Source organism: Magallana gigas, chromosome 10 (assembly GCF_963853765.1).
Source record: "Magallana gigas chromosome 10, xbMagGiga1.1, whole genome shotgun sequence".
NCBI classification, from domain to species: Eukaryota; Metazoa; Mollusca; class Bivalvia; order Ostreida; family Ostreidae; genus Magallana; species Magallana gigas.
Genome location: NC_088862.1, coordinates 23880737 through 23905670, shown reverse-complemented (window position 1 = coordinate 23905670; position 24934 = coordinate 23880737).

Genomic DNA, 24934 nt, shown 5'->3' with positions numbered 1-24934 from the left:
TTTTTTTAAACGACTTTTCCGTTGTTTGGAAGGTGAACGTTGCCGCCATTGTGTAGACCTTGGAAATTTGACACTCAGAACTATGCTGTCCATAGGGTTAATATTCTAAATATTTCAAATATACAGCAAAATTGTCTTATATTTTATAACTCCTGTTGGTGTATTTCACACGTGGTAAAAAAAGAGTATTGCTATTGTAGTTTTTACACCCCCCCCTACCCACGGAAGCGTATCAGAGCCTACACTTGTTGTATTATAGATTATACATTGTCATACTTTTTATCGTCTTATCAACATATAAACTATCATGCCCTTTTATTTATGAAATTATGATGCATTGTATTGATGTGAGTTTACATAAGTTAAATCGCCTTATTATGATTGATCGGTTTTCTTGTTATTTGCAATATCAACTTACAATGTATCAAAATATGGAGTTTAAATCATATAAATTATATTGAGAATGAGTTTTAGTCATATCAAGAAAGAAATGTTGAAAGAGTACACATTACAGGAATATCGATATAAATATATTTTAATTTTTTTGTAACAAATTGCAAAAATACTGTTATCGAATGACAGGTGCGGGGGTTCTGCCTGATGGTACGTCACCTCACTCTGAATGTAGCTGTAGGATACACATGCAGACCGACATTTGTGGAATCATGCTCAGTGTATGCTCAGTTTTTATGGATTTAGTTGATTCTATCATCCATCAAACATAGAATATCATAACGAACTACTTTTATATAGATCATACAGCAAGTCTCTGGCTACTCCATCAAATACTGATATGAATTGCAATTAATATTCTAATTAATAAACTAAATAATTAGTAAGTACTGTTTTCTGGGTTTTTTTTATTTATATCAAACTGTCAATGTCAGTTTACGTGTGCCGTCTCGAGCTAGTTTCTGAGTGAGGTATGCAGTAAGGTGAGGAATTTCCACGCCCGCAAAGTTCATTCGATAACAAAATTTTCGAAAAATGTTCCCCAGAAATGAAAGCATATTGTAATCGACGTGACTATAAATCATTTATTTTATTGTTCATTGTATAAATTTCTATCTCAATATACCGGTAATTAAAACACATTCTTAAATCAACATTTCAAACTCCTTATCTTATGAAGTCGATATCGTAGATAGCAATAACACTGGTAAAATTCAATAAGGTGGTTTAATTTTATAGAAATCACAAGATACGATTCAATACATATGCATGAATAAAAGGTCACAACATTTTATATGTTGACAATACAGTAAAAAGAAGGCCAGTTTATAAGTTGAAAGAAAACAAGTGTTGGCCCCGATACGCTTCCGTAACCCCCCCCCCCCCCCCCCCCCGGCCTCCTTTATTAAGAAAAACGTACTTGTTTTGTTAAAAAATAAATTTCCCTAACAAACATTTAAACTTTGAAATAAATCTTCATAAGCAAAATCCGATAATTGTTCTTGCAGAATACACAATAAATAACAAAAAAGGTATTTAGAATTAGTAAAAAAAATTATCACAAGTTCTATCAATTACATGATACATGTAGTAATATATATTGTATGAATCATTTATCACAGGATTATCTTGAAAATCATAAAAAACATTGTTAAGAAATGAAAATCAACCTACCTTGGTCAGGAAGCAAAACATATCTACTGTTCCGATCGATAAATACATGCATATGTAGGAGTTTTGCTTATTATTCATGCCTGTCATACGTGTACATCCTGCTAGACGCGTATAATTATCAAATGCCATTGTATATCTAACAATACTATAGCTAACAATCCTATCAGTTTATTTTAATATTAGAATTAAATACTTAATGAAAATAATCATCATTCACTGTCTGATAAATAACAAATCCAATGACACAAATAATGTGGACTTTCCTTTCCTTTCCTTTGATGTAAGTCATATTGGAACCATTTTAACAGGAGCTTTGAACACTTTGTCAAATAATGGCATTTATGCATCCGCTTAAGATGGAGTATCGGAAAAATTCATATATACCAAATCATAGACCACTGCCTAGAGAGTATATAGCCATTTTTGTTTTTAGACTTCAAAAAATTGTCTCTCACCCGACAGGTGAGATATTTACCATTAAAATTAAATATCCCATAGGAAAATAATAATTCCCATAGGAAAATGATTTTCCTACGTAAAATATTAAAAATCCTAAAGGATTGTCTAAGAATCCTATTGGTAATATATTTCTTATAGGAGAAAGTATTTCCTTTAGGAATTTGATTTAAAAAGGTAGTTTTCCTATAGGAAATTAAGATTTATTTCGGATTTTAAAATCCTTTCAGAGTTTAGTTCTAATCTCACCGGAATTTAGATTCCTGTAGAAATTTCTTTTATTCCGGTTGGAAGCTCCAAACATCCTATAGGAAAATTATTATTTCCCGGTCTCTAATGTGGAATGTTGTGGTTCCCAAGGGTTGGAGATCATTTTAGGGGTTTACGTCTCTCTTGACTTTAATTACACAAACCCCTAAAGCCCAAATTTGAGACCGGGAAGTAATATCCTCTAAGTCCTCTACACCGCCCTAGTATGTATCCATTTGATGCATATTTCAAAGATAGGGAAAATTGTGGTCCACCTTTCACCCATATATCATTGTGAAATGCAAAAATAAACGACATAGTTAGGGTGAGCAAAATAGTCTATTGTATATCTCTTAGCATTTTTTTTCGAAGGTTCACGTCAAACATGACTGACACAAAATAATTCCTAATTCATCTCGTGATTTCTCTTGTTTTGGTTTTGGTTTGTGACAGAGTCAATAATTTATATTTCATGAGAATAAAATCACGATGTAAGATGTCCGATCGTCCATTTTTAGCTCACCTGAGCTGAAAGCTCAAGTGAGCTATTCTGATCACATTTTGTCTGTCGTCTGTCTGTCCGTCTGTCCGTCCGTCCGTAAACTTTTCACATTTTCAACATCTTCTCAAGAATTCGAACTACTAGGCCAATTTCAACCAAACTTAGCACAAATCATCCTTAGGCAAAGGGGATTCAAAGTTGTGAAAATTAAGGGCCTCACCCGTTTTCAAGGGGAGATGATAAGAAATTAATGAAAACTTTCGAGAAATTTTCAAAAATCTTCTTCTCAAGAACCAAAAAGCCAGGAAAGCTGAAACCTGTATGGAAGCATCCTCAGGTAGTGTAGATTCAAAGTTGTGAAATTCATGACCCCCAGGGGTAGGGTGGGGCCACAATGGGGGGTCGAAGTTTTACATAGGAATATTAAGAGTAAATCTTTAAAAATCTTCTCAGAAACTAAACAGCCAGGAAAGCTGAAACCTGTATGGAAGCATCCTCAGGTAGTGTAGATTCAAAGTTGTGAAATTCATGACCCCCGGGGTAGGGTGGGGCCACAATGGGGGGTTGAAGTTTTACATAGGAATATATAGAGTAAATCTTTAAAAATCTTCTTCTCAGAAACTAAACAGCCAGGAAAGCTGAAACTTGTGTGGAAGCATCCTCAGGGAGTGTAGATTCAAAGTTGTGAAATTCATGACCCCCGGGGGTAGGGTGGGGCCACAATGGGGGTCGAAGTTTTACATAGGAATATATAGAGTAAATCTTTAAAAATCTTCTTCTCAGAAACTAAACAGCCAGGAAAGCTGAAACTTGTGTGGAAGCATCCTCAGGTAGTGTAGATTCAAAGTTGTGAAATTCATGACCCCCGTGGTAGGGTTGGGCCACAATGGGGGGTCGAAGTTTTATATAGGAATATATAGAGTAAATCTTTAAAAATCATCTGCTCAGAAACTAAACAGCCAGGAAAGCTGAAACTTGTGTGGAAGCATTCTCAGGTAGTGTAGATTCAAAGTTGTGAAAATCATGATCCCTGGGGTTAGGGTGAGGCCACATTGGGGGGGGGGAGGGGGTGTTAAAATTTTACATAGAAATATATAGAGTAAATCTTTGAAAATCTTCTTCTCAGAAACTAATCAGCCAGGAAAGGTGAAACTGTTGTGGAAGCATCCTCAGGTAGTGTAGATTCAAAGTTGTGAAAATCATGATCCCTGGGGGTAGGGTGGGGCACAATGGGGGGTCGAAGTTTTACATAAGATTATATAGAGTAAATCTTTAAAAATCTTCTTCTCAGAAACTAATCAGCCAGGAAAGCTGAAACTTGTGTGGAAGTATCCTCAGGTCGTGTAGATTCAAAGTTGTGAAAATCATGATCCCTGGGGGTAGGGTGAGGCCACATGGGGGGGGGGGTGTTAAAGTTTTACATAGGAATATATAAAGTAAATCTTTAAAAATCTTCTTCCCAGAAACTAATCAGCAAGATGATTCTTTATGATTGTTAAAATTTGGCTCCAGGACAATTCTTCGGCCTCACAAGAAGGTTCAGAGTTTGATGTAGCTAAATATCCCATATATAAACAATTGTAAAGGATCTTTTTGAGAACTGCAATACTCAACATGTGATATGACTAAAAAATTGAAGCAGGCAGCTATTTTTTCATTAGAATCTTTTTGTATTACTGTATTGAGTTATTGCCCTTGATTTATTGATTCTTGATTATTTTAATTAATGCATCCACTGTTAACCAATTATTGTGATGATTATTTTTATACAATAATAAATATTCAATGTATATAAGTTGTTCTGCATAAGAAGTTTTGGGTAAGGCCAGATTAGTTTGTTTATTTTTGATTTCCAATTTTTAGATACTATGAATTATTTTAGGTTGGCACATATATAGGGACAGTGTCTATTGCATTTCGATGAGCGGCTGTTTGGGGTTAAACTTGAACAGGTATGGATAGATTGAGTTTGTGAACATCCTTGCTCAACAGATACAAAGTGTGCGGTCATTCCTGTCCTGTATTGCATTAATACAAGTGTGCAGTCATATCTGCTTGTATTGGTGGTGGTTGTGGCGGAGCACAAATGTATGGTCATCCCTGCTGGTGTTCAGGCCTTTATAGCGCAAGTGTGCGGTCATCCCTGCTTGCGTAAACGTTGGTACCTGTTGAGTTGCGTAGGTGTGTGGTCATCCATGCCTGCGTAACGTTGAGTCCCTATACATGTGCAGGAGCGGTGATTAAATTCTGCTCTTGTAAATATTGGCAGCAATCAGGGCTATCCGAGTTCCAAGGGGGAAAAATGGATTTTATTTATACAGGATCTACATGTATTATTGTACATTGTCCAGATTGTTTGTATTATGACTCCATTAAGCTGACTTTATCATACCTATTGATCCTCAGGTGAGCGATTGGGCCCATGGGCCTCTTGTTTTGCAATAATACGACTATTTTTTTCTCAATTTTCGATACATGTTGTTTCCAGAGAGAAGTAAATTGAACCGATGATTTTTTAAGCACAGTAGAGACAACTACATAGGTACCAATATTGAACACAAACGCGTTAAGAATTCTTATCCAAAGCGAGCTTTACTGCTTCCGAAGTTGCCAAGAAGACAAAAAAGATGCCGTTGTGTTGTTGCGGCGTTCTGCGTGTACTTTGGCATTTAACCTTTTCTTAAAGATACGTCAGGATCCCCGCGAGGACGCAGCTCGAGTGTTAAAAGGGTGTTGAACTGCAGTAAAAAGGTACTATCACCTATGAAATGAAGTATTATTGATATGAACAAAAACCAAAGCAATCAAACGGTTTTAAATAGACTGATAAAACCTAATGGAAACCATTTTTTTTTAGCTTCATTATTATCAATATAAATATCCTGATACATGATAGTATGGATTCGTGATTGTTTTATTTCTTTACCCTGAAAGAAAGGTTCTTTCAAGGTGAAGGTAATATGCTTATTTTTTTGTTGAAATTGAAAAATAAAGTTTGTAGTTAACATAATCATATAAAGCATAAAACAAAAATAAGTGAATGTGACATAGTAAACTATAGAAGGGTAAGATTCTGGCATGTACAGCTGCGACATGCATATAGTACAGATTGCTAATTTTTTCCAGATAAAATAACAGGTGGAGATCTAAAAAAATAAAAATTTAAAAAAAAAAAACACCAGAAAAACAAAATTTAAATAAGTGAAAATTTGGCGAAACATGAGTTGGTCAAAATATTTGTATTTTCCACTGGCACAAATACCCAACATTTATATTATGCTTTTGTGCAAAACCTTTAAGTTAGTTGCCATTTTTTTAATGTTAGCGTATATGTCTTCATTTTCAAATGCGGTAATTGCTATTTCTTTGACAATGTGATAATGCTTAAAAAAACTTCATTTGTTCTTCTCCAGGGATATTCAAAATTATACTTAAGCAAATGCACATTTATTTGTATATTTTCAACCAAATTTGTTCCATCCATGGTATATTTCATATGCATTGTAAACTCACCCTGCATGTTTGTTGCTAAAATCAAACTACATGTGTGGGAAAATATTTTAGCTCATTGCACTCAAGTGTATTTTTTCAAAAGATGAAAAACTTCAATTAGCTTGATGTTTACCTCACTTAATCCCTCATTAATTCCTTACTTACGTAGCAAAATACCTTCATCAACTGCATATGGTGTTTTTGTCGCTCAGTCAATTCGATACGCAAAGGCATGCTCTTCGTATGAACAGTTTTTAAGGCGAGGCAAGCTACTGACAAACAAGTTGATAAAGCAGAACAATCAACAGTCTCGTTTGAAGTCATCTTTTTTCGTAAGTTCTATGGTCGATACAAGGGCCTTGTCAGCAAATACAATCTTTCACTGGGTCGCATGCTGACTGACGTTTTTCATACTAATTGTTAGACCATAATTAATCACCTAATTGTCTACGGACTTTTCCGGTTTTTTTTTCCCAGATTACGAGAAAGAGCACACGGCGGGTGTGACCGGTCAGCAGAAGATGCATACTCCCCATCGGCACCTGATCCTACCTCTATCTTTTTAGAGGTCCGTGTTGCTCTGCTTTGAATTTGTATTTCGTTTTATGGTTTTATGGATTTTTAAGATGGTTGAAGGTTTGTTATTGCCATTTTATCATGGTACTTGTCTGTACTTGCAAGAATGTGATATGCAATCAAGCGTGTTCGAAGTGACAGGCTATTATACTATATTTGTCATAGTTGATATTTAATTAAAAAAAGAATGCACACTTTTTTTCAATATTTGCCCGAAAAATTCAAATCTCATGAGAATACACATAAACCATGTTGAATTCGAGTGTATGTAATGTACCAAGTTATACACTTTTATCTTGTTTCGAAAAAATCATTATGACTTCAATATTTAGGCATATTTTAAGATCTAGTAAAAAATGATGGAAAATGGCACTTTTTCTCATAGTTTTTTTTTTTCTAGAGGAAAGTAGGTCTGCAGACGTCGCCCACCACGATATTAAAAATATTTTATGTGATATCACACGATAAGTAATAATGTAAGTATCATCGTGGGTGACAGCTGCGGATAGATTTCTATTCAAAAAAACCACAGAGGAATTGGTGTCCATTGCTCAATTTTATGAAATATACGGGAAAATGCACTGTTTATGACCTCACAATTACCCTCGTGGTTAAGGTTAATCAGGCAACTCTTTACATATTCTTGGTTTATGGGTATTCTTGTGTAGATAAATGTTACATTTCAATTTCTTGTGACATTTTTAATAATCACTTTAAAACAGGGCAAAATATGACTGAAACTGTACCCAGTTCTTTATTTTTCAAATTGTTGATGTTTATGAGAGCGCATTGCTGATCGAACGCAGTGTTGTATAACAGGTGCGTGTTTTAATGTTTGATATGTGACGTGACTTTCTATTTTTATCATATGGAGTGACTAAGTTCAGGTTTACGACCAATACGTCTGATTGATCAACAACAAACAACTATTGAATCATTGTTATGCAGGTTTTTACTAACGCCGTGTACGTACTAATGAAACCAAAATCCCGCAAACCTAGTATCCAAAGCTGATTGTAATGATTCAGTTTTTATATTTGACAAAGTCCTGGATACCTGGTAAAACCAATTAATGTAAAATATATTTAAAGTTAAGTAACCTAACGATTACTACAGTTTTCTCCCTTTTGGTCTACAACGGTGTTACCGTGTAATATTTACATTTTTCGGTTTACTTGACCTACATTGTCAACCTACCTGCATCTTAGTGTTTTTACATTTGCACTTTATTGTAAGTTTGTGCTTTGTCTGGTTTACAGCTTTTACGATATTAAATTGATATCTATCTGTCTACGTTGTCTGAATCAATTGGGAGACAGGATAGGGGGTTTAAGTATGAAGTAAAGTGTCCACAGATTCCCCTTACCAATTTGATAATCTAAAGGCCTGGCCACCTTTAGAAAAAGATATTGTGAAGTACAATTATCTTTTTTAAATTCAATATGGTATGAGTTTCAAAGTCAAACATGATGCTTTTTATCATATAAGAACACGGAAAATTTAGGTGTGATAAAAAACAACATCAATCAGCCAAACTCGTCCATGAAATTTACTAGGACCCGACACTCTAAACCAAACTTCACGACATTTTTTTCTTTTTTTTTTCCTTTTGTTATATTATTATATATTATATATTATTATACATTATATAAATAGTGCCTGTTTGGGAGGGTAACAGTTGAAATTGACACCCCGAGAAAACCATTGTCAACCGACGCGAAGCGGAGGTTGACAATGGTTTTCGAGGGGTGTCAATTTCAACTGTTATCCTCCCAAACAGGCACTATTTATTTTGTTATACTGAATGTCCTTTTTAAAAATTTTAAGAAAATTTTACTGCTTTTATATAGGAATAACGTGGATTCTACAGCGAACCGTACGCGCATAACTTTCGCGCATGTAACATTTTTTAATATTACCCGTTGCCAAGTGCGTTGCTAACGCTGAGGGTAATAGTAAATATTATTAACTGCGTCTTAACCAATCAGATTTCAGTATTTAACATGAAAGTATAACAAAGTAATATAGTTAAGAGTGTTTCGGCGGTTTTTCTTTTTAGGAACGGGTATTTGCCCGACGGCGCGCCTCTTCAGGGGTCCACCTTAGCAATGTACTCTTGTGGTAAACGTGACCTAATGATCATATCACATATGCTTTTGTCCTTGCTATAGGCTATAATTGGTTCCGACGTAAAGATTTCTTTGCATCTCGTGTCTGTTTTCATTTCGTTCCAATATTTTAAGAAGCGTTTTTTTAATCCTTTGATTCTCGGATTATATTTTGTGACCATAACTAATTTATTTTGGAGTTTCGATTTGCTGTTATTTTCATTCAGGATCTCATTTCTGTCTCCTACAGTAATTCTTGTAATAAAAGGGTCTATTTCTGTATCAGAGTAGCCTCTCTTTGACAGGTGTTTCTTAAAGTCTTGTAGAATGACATCGAGAGCTGTAGTGTCATTCATTTGGTATTTCTCACAAGTCTTATACATTCACCCTTAATAAAACCTTTGAATACCGCTGGGTTGTGAGAGTTTTCTCTGTGTAGATACTGAAAATTGTTTGTTGGTTTTATGCATGATTTGATATCTAGTTTGTTGAGTTCTTGGAATTGTCTTCCTTTATACACTGTTGTGTCTAATTATAAAAAGTTCACTGAATCAACAGAGATTTTAAAAGTGAATTTTAAATGCGGGAGGCATCGATTGCCAAGTTCAAAGAACTCTAGAATCTCAGTCTTAGACCCATTAAAAATGATGAAACCATCATCTCTAAATCTGCCGTGAAACAATACTTTATAAGCATATTGAAACTGGGCCATGATTGATAGGGTTATCTGGAACATTCTAATATCAGATACAGCCGGTGAAACTGTTGAACCCATTGCACATCCGATGATTTGCTTGTAATATTTTCCATTAAATTCAAAATAATTATTTTCGAGTATGCATTTTACAAGAAAGAGGAGATCTGAAACATCGGGATAAGGTAAATCTGATACGTCTCTTTTGTTATTTTTGTAGGCTTCTTCAACTGCGCTTAATAATTCATCGAACTCCATGTTAGTATACATAGTTGTTACATCATAAGTGATCAGTAAAATTTGCGAAGGTAAGCGTAAAGTTTCGTTTTTATTGATAAAGTCAGTTGTATCCTTTATGTAGGTCGATTGTTTTTTAACTATTGGGATTAGAAAGTAATCACAGTAAGCACCAATTCTATGTGTTGGTGTATCGCATTGCGAATAGAATTGGTCGCCCAGGTGGTAACTGTCTGAGGCTGCAAGTGCCATTCGTGAGGGCAGTCAATATATTATCTTGTGGATTTTAGGGAGCAGATACAAATGTATGCATTTAAGGGACGACTCGTTATCATTTAGATAACGATATGTTTCTTTGTCCAGTGTTCTTCTAATATGCATATCCCATACTTTTTCTTGATATTATGTAAACGTGACAAATCGGGTTTGTCGACTTCAATATAGTGCTTTGATTTATGTTGACGTAGTGCTTCAGAGATATATTTTTCTCTATCCATGATGACTACAGTGTTGCTTTTGTCAGCTTTTTTAATAACGATATGACGGTTGTTTTTCAATGATGTCATTGCTGCTCTTTCCTGGCTAGTTAAATTATCCTGAAATTTTTTTATCGGCAAAGATGATATTTCTAGTTTAGTTTTATCAATGTAATTTTCAAGTGCGCTACAAACCGGATCGGGTTTGTAACAAGTCGATGTTTTGAAAGGATGAAGTTTACTATTTTCTCCGGTATCAAAAAGGAATTTGCAACTACGTTTTCTTGTAAACTCATCAAAGTCCTTAAGGAGAAACCTCTTGACATTGCTCTTTTGTAGTGACGGGATGAACTTAAGTCTTTTGGCTAGTAGTATGTATTCATTTTCTTTGAGAGAATATGAAGATAAATTGAGAACATACTTTTTAGCTCACCTGAGCTGAAAGCTCAAGTGAGCTATTCTGATCACATTTTGTCTGTCGTCCGTCTGTCCGTCTGTCCGTCTGTCCGTTAACTTTTCACATTTTCAACATCTTCTCAAGAACTACTGGGCCAATTTCAACCAAACTTAGCACAAATCATCCTTAGGCAAAGGGGATTCAAAGTTGTGAAAATTAAGGGCCACACTCGTTTTCAAAGGGAGATAATTAGAAATTAATGAAAAATTTCGAGAAATTTTCAAAAATCTTCTTCTCAAGAACCAGAAAGCCAGGAATGCTGAAACTTGTGTGGAAGCATCTTCAGGTAGTGTAGATTTAAAGTTGTGAAATTCATGATCCCTGGGGGTAGGGTGGGGCACAATGGGGGGTCGAAGTTTTACATAGGAATATATAGAGTAAATCTTTAAAAATCATCTTCTCAGAAACTAATCAGCCAGGAAAGCTGAAACTTGTGTGGAAGTATCCTCAGGTAGTGTAGATTCAAAGTTGTGAAATTCATGACCCCTTGGGGTAGGGTGGGGCGACAATGGGGGGTCGAAGTTTTACATAGGAATATATAGAGTAAATCTTTAAAAATCTTCTTCTCAGAAACTAATCAGCCAGGAAAGCTGGAACTTGTGTGGAAGCATCCTCAGGCAGTGTAGATTCAAAGTTGTGAAAATCATGACCCCCAGGGGTAGGGCGGGGCACAATGGGGGGTCGAAGTTTTACATAGGAATATATAGAGTAAATCTTTAAAAATCTTTTTCTCAGAAACTGATCAGCCAGGAAAGCTGAAACTCGTGCGGAAGCATCCTCAGGCAGTGAAGATTCAAAGTTGTGAAATTCATGGCCCCCGGGGGTAGGGTGGGGCCACAATGGGGGTCGAAGTTTTACATAAGAATATATAGAGTAAATCTTTAAAAATCTTCTTCTCAGAAACTAATCAGTCAGGAAAGCTAAAACTTGTGTGGAAGCATCCTCAGGTAGTGTAGATTCAAAGTTGTGAAATTCATGATTCCTGGGGGTAGGGTGGGGCACAATGGGGGGTCGAAGTTTTACATAGGAATATATAGAGTAAATCTTTAATAATCTTCTTCTCAGAAACTAATCAGCCAGGAAAGCTGAAGAAGTTTTACATAGGAATATGTAGAGTAAATCTTTAAAAATCTTCTTCTCAGAAACTAATCAGCCAGGAAAGCTGAGACTTGCGTGGAAGCATTCTCAGGTAGTGTAGATTCAAAGTTGTGAAAGTCATGACCCCCAGGGGTAGGGCGGGGCACAATGGGGGGTCGAAGTTTTACATAGGAATATATAGAGTAAATCTTTAAAAATCTTCTTCTCAGAAACTGATCAGCCAGGAAAGCTGAAACTCGTGCGGAAGCATCCTCAGGCAGTGTAGATTCAAAGTTGTGAAATTCATGGCCCCCGGGGGTAGGGTGGGGCCACAATGGGGGTCGAAGTTTTACATAAGAATATATAGAGTAAATCTTTAAAAATCTTCTTCTCAGAAACTAATCAGTCAGGAAAGCTGAAACTTGTGTGGAAGCATCCTCAGGTAGTGTAGATTCAAAGTTGTGAAATTCATGATTCCTGGGGGTAGGGTGGGGCACAATGGGGGGTCGAAGTTTTACATAGGAATATATAGAGTAAATCTTTAAAAATCTTCTTCTCAGAAACTAATCAGCCAGGAAAGCTGAAGAAGTTTTACATAGGAATATATAGAGTAAATCTTTAAAAATCTTCTTCTCAGAAACTAATCAGCCAGGAAAGCTGAGACTTGCGTGGAAGCATTCTCAGGTAGTGTAGATTCAAAGTTGTGAAAGTCATGACCCCCAGGGGTAGGGCGGGGCACAATGGGGGGTCGAAGTTTTACATAGGAATATATAGAGTAAATCTTTAAAAATCATCTTCTCAGAAACTAATCAGCCAGGAAAGCTGAAACTTGTGTGGAAGCATCCTCAGGTAGTGTAGATTCAAAGTTGTGAAATTCATTACCCCTGGATGTAGGGTGGGGCCACAATGGGGGGTCGAAGTTTTACATAAGAATATATAGAGTAAATCTTTGAAAATCTGCTTCTCAGAAACTAATCAGCCAGGAAAGCTGAGACTTGCGTGGAAGCATTCTCAGGTAGTGTAAATTCAAAGTTGTGAAAATCATGACCCCCAGGGGTAGGGTGGGGCCACAATGGGGGGGGTCGAAGTTTTACATAGGAATATATAGAGTAAATCTTTGAAAATCTTCTTCTCAGAAACTAATCAGCCAGGAAAGCTGAAACTCGTGCGGAAGCATCCTCAGGCAGTGTAGATTCAAAGATGTGAAATTTATGATCCCTGGGGGTAGGGTGGGGCACAATGGGGGGGTCGAAGTTTTACATAGGAATATATAGAGTAAATATTTAAAAATCTTTTTCTCAGAAACCAATCAGCTAGGAAAGCTGAAACTTGTGTGGAAGCATCCTCAGGTAGTGTAGATTCAAAGTTGTGAAAATCATGACCCCTGGATGTAGGGTGGGGCCACAATGGGGGGGGGGGGTCGAAGTTTTACATAGGAATATATAGAGTAAATCTTTAAAAATCTTCTTCACAGAAACTAATCAGCCAGGAAAGCTGAGACTTGCGTGGAAGCATTCTCAGGTAGTGTAGATTCAAAGTTGTGAAAATCATGACCCCCAGGGGTAGGGTGGGGCCACAATGGGGGGGTCGAAGTTTTACATAGGAATATATAGAGTTAATCTTAAAAAATCTTCTTCACAGAAACTAATCAGCCAGGAAAGCTGAGACTTGCGTGGAAGCATCCTCAGGTAGTGTAGATTCAAAGTTGTGAAAATCATGACCCCCAGGGGTAGCGTGGGGCCACAATGGGGGGGGGGGGGGGTCGAAGTTTTACATAGGAATATATAGAGTAAATCTTTGAAAATCTTCTTCTCAGAAACTAATCAGCCAGGAAAGCTGAAACTCGTGCGGAAGCATCCTCAGGCAGTGTAGATTCAAAGTTGTGAAATTCATGATCCCTGGGGGTAGGGTGGGGCACAATGGGGGGTCGAAGTTTTACATAGGAATATATAGAGTAAATATTTAAAAATCTTTTTTTCAGAAATTAATCAGCCAGGAAAGCTGAAACTTGTGTTGAAGTATCCTCAGGTAGTGTAGATTCAAAGTTGTGAAATTCATGATCCCTTGGGGTAGCGTGAGGCCACATTGGGGCGTGTTAAAGTTATACATAGGAATATATATATATAGTAAATCTTTAAAAATCTTCTTCTCAGAAACTAATCAGCCAGGAAAGCTGAAACTTGTGTGGAAGCATCCTCAGGTAGTGTAGATTCAAAGTTGTGAAAATCATGACCCCCAGGGGTAGGGTGGGGCCACAATGGGGGGGGGGGGTCGAAGTTTTACATAGGAATATATAGAGTAAATCTCTGAAAATCTTTTTCTCAGAAACTAATCAGCCAGACGATTCTTTATAATTTTTAAGACTTTGGCTCCAGGACAATTCTTCGGCCTCACAAGAAGGTTCAGAGTTTGATGTAGCTTAATATCCCATATATAATCAATTGTAAAGGATCTTTTTGAGGACTGCAATACTCAACATGTGATATGACTATAAAATCCTCCTGTTAGAAAAGGGACTAATGATTATAAACATAATAATATCCAGGGGGAAAAATGGATTTTATTTTTACAGGATCTACATATATTATTGTACATTGTCCAGATTGTTTGTATTATGACTTCATTAAGCTGATTTTATCATACCCATTGTTCCTCAGGTGAGCGATGTGGCCCATGGGCCTCTTGTTTGCAGTTATTACGCTTGCTTTGTGGATGCGTTGTTTAGGAGCACAAGCATTAGATGCTATTAACACACTTTTCTTTTGTTTATCCTGTCGTTTAAAGCGTCGTGTCATCGTAAGGAGCGGGAGTAACGGTTTAGGATTGAGTTAATTACCTTAGATGATAACATTAATTTGTCGATAATTATAAATAAAGTACCACGTTTATTAAACGTCTGAGCGTAATAATAGAGGTAAGCAGGCTAATAGGTACCTATTGATTAAGTAATGTTACCACGCCTATAATAGTTACGTCTGAGCGTATTTATAGAGGGTATGTGGCATGTAAGTAATCAACACTAATAGGTTAATTAATGCCAATTGAAAATCAACAGCGCCACGTCTATAATACGTTTGAGCGTATTCATAGAGGGCTAAATGCATACGGTATTCGAGAATGCAAAGCAAACAAACAACTGGCATAGAGTGGTGCTTAGTCGCACCGATCTCACTTGAAGCAATGTCAGAAAAGCGTGCTCCGGCGAGGAGCCACGCCTCCTTTCAATCAAGTTGAAGCTACTAAAATCAACCAATGAGTGACCAAGTCGCTGGTCAAATGTGTGAGTAAAAAGCAACAAGGTGTAAAAGTCAATGGGTCATAAACGTCCGAATAGTTGTATTGTACATGTACAACTTGAACAATAGCCTGTTCAAATATTATGATATGACTCGTATAGTATATAAAATCCATATTATAAATGAAACAGAATCCGCCGAAACATATTGTAGACCTCACTGCTAAAAGTTTGATCTGAATTTTACTTGTGATGATTGTTAATGGGGGTAGGATCGCCTCTTGAAGTAACTTTTGTTTTCTTGAGGACGATATGCTGAACCTGTGGTCCTTCGGTTTTGGTGATTCCGGTCCTTCCGGGGAAAATGCGGGGGTTTTCCTGGGGTTCTGGATAATGGTGCAGATTTTGAAGTAGATGGTGAATTTTGCTGCATGGAGTTGAGATGTTTACGGAATTCCTGAAGTTCCTTTGTATTTTCCTCATGCAGCTGCAGTACATCCTTATCCAGCTGTTTTCTAATAGAGGAGCTTTCCTGGGTGGCAAATCCTATTTTCTAAATTGTTTCCGTTCTAATTCTGTTTGCTTCGTTTTCTTTTTCCTTAATTTGGTTTGAGAGGAAGTCTATGACTTTCTGCGATGCTTGCTTCATATAAGAACACATAAGTTGCGGGAAATTTAACGAATATGTTAGTTTTAGAAATGTAGATGTAGAATATCATAGGTGGTCAAAGCTTTCATGTATTCATTAAAAGGATCACGATATTAGTTTCAGTCGCTCCACAAATGCCACGGGGGTATATATCCATGCTGGGAATATTACGGTCAGCTGTTTTTTAATCAAGGCATTCAAGTTACAAGGACATCTAAATGCATGAAGATTGTAGTATAATGGTCAAAGCTTTCGTGTATTCATTAAAATATCACGATATTAGTTTCAGTCGCTCCACAAATGCCACGGGGGTATATATCTTTTTTAATCAAGGCATTCAGGTTACAAGGACATCTAAATGCATGAAGATTGTAGTATAATGTTTATAAAAACTAAAAGTACTGAAAAAGCGCTAACCTAGCTTGGTTCTAAAGGAAGTTTACTTTGTGGAAGCTTAGTGCACGGGTTGACATTGCATATGATATCGGACATTTACGATATACAGTTAAACTTCGGTATCTCGAACACCGATATCTCGAATACCACGGATATCTCGAGGTATGTCTGTGGTCCCGACCAGTTTTACTTTATAAATGATTATAAAAAACCCCGCTTATCTCGAAGTCAACTTACGGCCCCCGTCACTAAAAGATATGCGTTATCTCGAAGTCAAGTCAATAAACCGCCTCGGTAATTTCACACCTTCAGTGCACTGTCTCTCTTTTACGCCGATTTTCCGGTCTATTGAACAGATCCGTTAGTATAGCACGTGCTATTACTGCGAGGTCACCTGTGATTTTCACGCCTTAACAGTCCCAAGCTGTTGAAACCCTTTCTTCATAATTATGCAAGCCAGGTTATCGACGATGCTTACATAGTGACATCGGAGGACACGATAATTAAATATAACTTGGACTGATTATTTTGTAAAGACATAAAAGTGAAAAAGAAATCAAGAAATTTATCAAATACTTCTTGAGTTGAATTTACACTAGAGACTCAATTCTCGGTACCCATCATCTCTGATAAACAATCTAACGAAGGACCCGGTCTTAATCCCGGGAGACAGTTAGATGATCTAGCAATGGTGCTTACCATTAAAACAAAATTCAAGGCTATAACAGAAGTCGAGAAGGCATAAGTTATGTTGATTTTCGTTTTCCGTTTTTGTTCTTTTTACCGTAATTGGTTTATCAATTTACCTAGAGTAATGTATAATTATCCAGTTGCAAGAATTGCTGACAAACAAAGATGATCGGAAGTCTTCTTTTATAAAGTATTGCTTTTCAAGATAATTGAAGAACATTTTAGGTTTATACAAACGAAATAAAACACATTAAATCTCTGAGTGTTTTATTATACACTATGAATTACGATAACATAAATGACTATATACATGTGTGTATACACGTATAGAAAAAAATATGTGCATTTGCGTGTCTAGAAACATTAAAGACCAACTTTCATCAACTTCGATATCTCGAACCCTCGGATATCTCGAAGTTTTTACTCAGTCCTGCCAAGTTCGAGATACCGAAGTTTAACTGTAGATATTACATCAACACATCGTATTGTTGACATTTTCATAACAAAGCTATGAGCCTACAATAATGCTATTAATTTTACTACACTCTGCATAGTTAGAATAATCTAATTGTCTCGGGACAGGCCTTCACCACTTTTAATATCCCTCCAAACACCCGTAATAAAGCAGAAGATTGCAGAATCGCTCCGAAACGATTATGGAAAAAATCAATGAAGTTGCATTGAAAATAACAGTAAAATTATTCATAACAAACCAATTTTATGCTGTAAATACCTATCATCTAAAAATGTAATTCATATCATTGAAGAATTCAACAATTTTTTCACCAACTTTTTTTTACTCGCTTCCAATTTACACACCATGTTGACATGCGGAACACGGGAACTCGGGATTTTTCTTAGTAAATGCAATGTGTTAGAGTTATCTCCCGTATTTTCTTTGATGAACAGAAAATATATCAAATATTTAATGAAAATTTACATGTATTTTTATTATCGTTTCCGAGTTTATCCATGCAAATGTGATATTGTGGAAACGTAAACTAAAGAGCCTCCCGTGATTTAGCTTGAATGTAATGCACATGCGCAGGATTGTAAAATCCAAAAAAATCCAGATGATTTCCGAAATTTTTTCAGGAATTTTCGTTGATTTTTAATTAGCGAAGCTTGATTGAGAAAAAATAAAAACAAATTGGTAATCTTCAAGTACCAATGATGTTTGAAATATATAAAACAAAAGACAGTATTCTTCTGATTTATCGGTATTAAAGCCCAAAAATTCGAGTCAATTATTTTAATATAGAAGTATAGATGTTAATTAATGTCAATTGAAAGTATTCAATGCCAGAAGGGTCAGAATGGCTCTGTACTCATCCAAATTTATCCTTATTTAATTTAATTTTGATTAAGAAAATTTGGTCAAAATTACGTTTCCTTTAAATATACATGTATATTATGATTAATCATATACACTAAAGTTATTTTAAATCAAAGCTGAACACGAGTTGTAAATGGACACTTGCCGGAATCATGATATATTATAATAAAAGCCTTTGATTTTGTTACACGTACTTTATTTCACATCTGGACCTTGTATGCGACGTGTTAAGTACGTTTGTTTGTATAATGTTGGCACTTTTATATTGTTGTTATACGTGCATTTTCATTACAAATGTATTACATTGACCATTATAATTGATGTTTTCTGAATCGTCTTGTGCATATGTACTAAATTTAGCTGGGAAGTTGTTTCGTCTAAGTAACAAATGAAAGCGACGTAAAATACACGTCCACACTGATGAGATCTACTATGCAAACTTGAAGTGTTTAGCCAGTTCATAATATACATGTATGTGCTGTGAGGAGAGCAGCGAACATCATGAACTACATGAGGCTATTTACAAGTCGTTTTGATTTTTCTACCTTTCAGCTTCTGTTTAGGCACTATATTTCCTCACAAGGTTAGCTTCTTAAAAAACTAAGAAAGTCAGCCAGTGGAATATAAATTTTAGGTTAAAAGAGCATACAAAATCTGTAAAAATACAAGATATAAATAGTTTCAATAATAATATGCAGATGTACCTATATATTTATAACTGTTTGTGGGGAGACAAGTGTGTAGCAGTGTAACGTATACAATGCGACGATGAGCAGTTTGACCTTAAAAAACTGACCAGTTTCATAACTTCTTCGAATTTCTCTAACACGGACTGTCTAGTAATTCTTTCCCCATCACAACTTAATTAATTCGCCCGCAGGCTGACTAATCACTGCGTAGCAGCCCCTGCAATGATGTACGTAAGCCCTGCACATTATATTTACAATAGCCCGTGAAGTTATGTGCGTAAACACCTGAAACTGGTTCCCCAACTAGTTTAAATGATGTATATTTCTGCTCATCGTGGGCAGTTATTCGATGCACCGGAAGAAGAAGTCTAACAACAATAAAGCGCTGAGCTATGCTTAGCGCTTTAAATAAGAAGGAAAGGACACTGCAAACAATAACAAATAAAAGGGTATTTTTTTTTTTAAAGAATTTCCAAGTTATCTGTATTTCCTTACACGGACACATGGTGTGCTGCTTTATTTTGCCCTCATATCGATATGTGTGTTGTTCAGAGAGAGTGCAGAGCGTCTTCATCACTTTATATTTACATCAACCGAGTATGATTCCCTCTATTTCATACAGAAGTTTATAGTTAATTCATAGCTCAGTGGAAGCCGACAGAACTGAAAAATACACATCCCGTTAAAAGAAAAATCACGGAAAGCAAGAAATAATCATGATGATGTCAGACTCAAATTCCCATAGGAGATAATTTGGCTGTTTCTTTTAGCTAACGTTCTTATGTACATTAAATATGTGTGTCTGTATATGTGTGCCTGTATATTTCTTTTCATTGCAGTGTTCGTCATTTTTTTCTTCAAAACGCAGATTTAAGATGGGCCAAAAAAATTATTCAGATTAAAAATCTGAGTGCTATCTGTGTACAGAACGCCTGATTTTACATTTTAAAGTAATGTAATTCTTATAACTGCTTAATTCTATTTTTATAAATTCTATTAATGATGCTTCATAACAATATCTTTGTTTCATAGGGTGTACCGAGGCTTAAAGTTTTGGTAAACACAATGAAAAATAATGTTTTAAACAACCATTTCCTATGAAATATGAAGGATAAAAGTAACAAATCTCGGAGTTTTGTCCATTTTTGACTAAAATGAACTATACATGTATCTAGATTGCCTACAGTCTCTCCAAAAACGGCAGTAAACAAGCTACCATTATAACGTCATAATTGATTTGATGAATCTTTTCCCGTATATTCCGGCGCGAAAAGTAAATAAATATATAGGGTATGACTGTGCGTTGGAACTCTTTCATCTAAAATCATGTTTAGACAAGTATATTGTAAAAAAATTGAACCGTATGCATTAACTTCGCTCGTTTTACAATTTTAAATTATGTATTTTCAAATACCGATCAACTATTAAAATTATTTTGGCTTAGCTAGTTATCGTATAATTACGAGTACAAACTTATTAATATGTCAATAGTTGTATGGTCATTATTTTGCATTGAATGATTGACTGATTGAGTTTCATGAAAAGAAAAGGAGCCATGTTTCTTCTCTTCACAACCTTACAATAATTTCATTTATGCATTTGGAAACATTCATAATAATGTTAACTAGATTTGCATGTTCTAATATGTATAAATCAGCTAGTCTTGTCAACCAGCGCATTTTCATTTTTGGTTCTCGGAAGTAAGAAATTGATGACGTTGGGTTAACGTCGTGATGAAAATATAGATTTTTGTAAAATCTTTTAAATCTTTAAAGTTGTTTTGTGAAAAATTGGCCGAGAACACATATTGATTATTTTTATGAATTAATTCAAAATTATCTCTTCTCTTTTTGTGTTCAGTAAAATTAAGTTCGTCTTGATCGTTTAAAAGTTTGGAGCATAGTTTTGAAATGCAGTTTTCGACTAAGATATTCATTTTACTATATATTTCATTGAAATGGCGTTGGATGATTTTATCAGCGAAACTGTGTTTGAATCACAAAAACATCATTACCACGCAGACGAATCTCAAATAAATTTTAGAGATAAAACTCTGAAACCTATCAATCACGCGGACAAAATTTCAGGGAAGGTTTTATCACAAGCAGTAAACCCGCTACCTACCATAAACAACGTCAGTCAATAAAGAGTGTAAGGAAGAACTTCCATCTGCGCTCCTGTTTTGACGATATCGTAGACAGAGATCTGGCTTTAGTCAAACTGAATGTCAATTTCCTTAAAATTGTTATTACTGCACCTGTGGACCATTGTAATTTTAAGTGTAACCATGTCAGACTTTATAAAAGAAAGTTGTCTTACAAAACCAAAAAATAACACTTATATTGTTAAAATTCATGTATTATATACAAATTACATCATAGACAATGATTTAGTCTTTGAAAAGAATTTTCAAGGACAATTTTCTTTTACATTTAGAAGACTATGTTATCTAATTATAAATAGTACTAAACACCTTTTCTTTATGAATAATTCTGAAAACTTGTACAAAATATGATAAAATATGATAAAATGCAACGTAACATGTTTACACAAATATTATTAACAATGAAAACAGAACAAAACAGACTATATAAATAATTAGAATAAGACAAAGCAGCTTAATGAAGATGATTGAAATCAGAATTATACCATAAATTGACTTAATTCAGACACGGGAATAGTTTTTTCAATACAAATTTAATTGAAAATTGAAATTGTCCAAAAAATATCATAATGCAAGAAAAGAGGGCAACTCATATTAAAATATCTTCTCTGCAAGGCAAGAAAGTGGCCGCAAAAATAAGTTGTATAGAACATCGTAATTAATGTTCATGTACAATATAAGCAAAAAAACATAAATAAAAACAAAAACAAAAAAAGAAATAAAGAAAGAAAAACAAGAGGTCAATAGGCCTTAACGGTCACCCGAGTAGCATTTAACCCATACACAAACTTATGGAGGAGTCTCAAATATGTATTTCATTAAGTTCATTCTGGAGTAGAAAAATTATAAATTTTTAATGACGACCACCTCCCTGCCTGAATTCTTTCATAAAGTACTATGAAACCTATACTTTTAGCAAAAAAAACTTAAGATCATATAAGAGTGCATGACCTGATATTGAAAAGTTGCAAGACACTTATAGAAAATAATCTAAATTAAATCAAAATTAAATTTAAATCTAAAACAATGTGGCTAGTATACATGTTCTATCTAAAACAACTTCCCATCCCCCATCCCAAGAGACGGACAGAAACTCTCCCTGTGGGCATTTAGACAAAAAAAAAAAAAAAAAAAAAAACCAAATAAATAACTTTAAAAGCCATCATGGGTTACTCACTTCTCCTGTTCCAGCTTTTGCATATTCAACCTTCATTGAAGATTAATCACCATCTGGCATTTATATACCAAAATCATTTTACATGATCGGCGATTTTAGTTAGCCAATTATTACTTTACTATTAACAAGTCTAATAGTATTTGTTTATCTAGAAAAATAGGTATTTGTTTCAAATGATAAAAATACTTGCATTACTCTTTTGTTCATACAACTTTTTTATAATCACATTATATTCAATAATTAATTACTAGATAAGGAACAGCAAAGGAAGATAACTCCATTAAGAAGAAGCAAGGGAAGATAACTCCATTAATTGTTACCCCCTCCCTCCCCTTGAACTCTTTCCAAATGCTTTCACAATCTCTTAACTTTGATAGACAGTTCCATTTTTACTCTTTTGTGCTTTGTGAATTTACTCATTAAAATTCTTTCATTGAAATTCCTGAGCAGAATAAAATAAAAAGACAAATATATACCCCCCTCCGAGCTATAACCATTGCCTTTAGGTGACATGAAATATCACTAATGATGACAGCTGAATGTTATTTTTCTAAATATGCAGTCAGTTTTCATTATGTGTCAATAGACGTTTTTAAACATTATGTATATTAACACTAAATAACCATTTTGGCCACACCTTGCATTAAGAACCCTACCCTATACACTAGATGAGTGTTTCGGCCCGGCCCTAGATTCAAATCCCTACACTGGGAGACATTCAATTTAAAATTTTGATAGACTGCTTTATTTTCTTTCTTTATATATGCAGTCAGTTTTTATTCAGTATCAGCTGAAGTAAAGAAGACGATTTTTAAAAAATTAAATGCATAAACACTATATAAATATTTTGGCCCCTGCTTAGAGTCAGAACTTCTTCCTCGGGGGACATGAAATTCAAACTTGTAGTAGAAGACTTCCTCGTAAACATAAATATGAATTCAGTTTGTCTTACATATGTATGAGAGTAGAGAGGAAGATTTTTAAACATTATATGTATTTATACTATATGACCATATTGTTCCCCCGTAGGTCCTGAACCCCTGACCAAGGGGCCATGAATTTCACAAAATTGGTAGAGGAGTTAGTGGACATCATAACCATGCGTTCAGTTTTCAGGTGACATGTGTGGGAGTAAAGAAGATGATTTTCTAAGAATTGGTACATTTTTGCTATATGGCCATATTGGTCCCACCCTAGAGCTTAAACCCCTGACCCAGGGGCCATGGATTTCACAGTTTTGGCAGAGGGCTTCATGGACAATTTAACCATGCATTTATTTTTTAACATAGATTCCTCTTATCATAGAAATGCTTCACACCAAAAATGGTAACATTTAGTAGTTTTTAAGAAGAGGTTAAAAATGTAAAAGTGTTAACACACGACGGACGACGCACGACGACGGACGACAACAGATAGCAATAGATCACTGAGTTTACTCAGGTGACCTTAAAAACATTTCCTGATAGATTATTTTACACTGCAACGCCCCGATCTCTCTTAAAGAAATACCTTTATTTTATTGTTAATTTAATTTTGAATGACATTTTAGAAAGAAAACATGCAAGGTTGTCTAATATCGTGAAGGATTACTATTTCTCCTATGCAAGATATTAATTTTGTTTTGGATATTAGTATTTCATATTTTATATCTTACCTGCCAGGTGAGGCATATAAAAGACAAACATGTTTATAGACTCTTTAGATATTCATCGTATCATATTATGTATATTGATTTTTACGATTCTGCATCGAAAGCAGGTGCAAAAATGCCAACAGAAAAGTGTTTGTTATAACTAGTAGACTAATTGTTCTCGAACAATGATAGGTCTTTCCATTTAATATTTTCTAATAAATTAATAAGGTATACAAAAAATTATTTATTATACCTGTCGATTTTTGACATGACCATATATGGAAACAGTGACATCACCGATAGAAAAGGCTAGCTGCAGGTAAAGGCATGTCGTAATCGTCTGAATGGGGACGGAATAAATTTAAAAAAATATATTAGGTATGCCTATAATCATATTATCTCTGGATAACAACTCGTAAGTATGATTTTTTTTGGAAAAATAAATTATGAGCTTGGTGTATATATATATATGTATCAAGATAATGTATAAAAGATGCGAGTGAAGAATTGCTTGGCTTCAGAAATCTTCTTAGAACTTGAAAAAAAATATAATGACTTTGTTTGAATATTCGTGTAAATATTTCTTAGAGTACATCCAACAAATTGTTAAAGTATAAGCTCGACTGAATAAAGGAAATATTTACAAAAGCATCCTTATCGCTACCTCAAAGTTGGGACAAGACCAAGACCCCCCCCCCCCCCCCCCCCGGGCGAAAAATTACACGGCGTCGGCCGGTTGGTCAATTAAATTACTGAGTTGTAAAGTTGTCAATAAGAAAAACAAACAATATTTAAGACAATGGTTTTGAGATTTTGATCAATAAGAGACATAAGAAGTGACCTCCCCCCTTAAGAAAAATAAATAAAATTTCAAAAGATAAGATTTACTGCCATGAAATTAAAATCAAAAAATATTTCTAACAAGGGCACCGCAAAGCGGAGCATCTCCTCGCACCCAACAAAATATTGTGCGGGGAAATGCATTATTCAGAAATAAACATGTAATTGAAGAGAC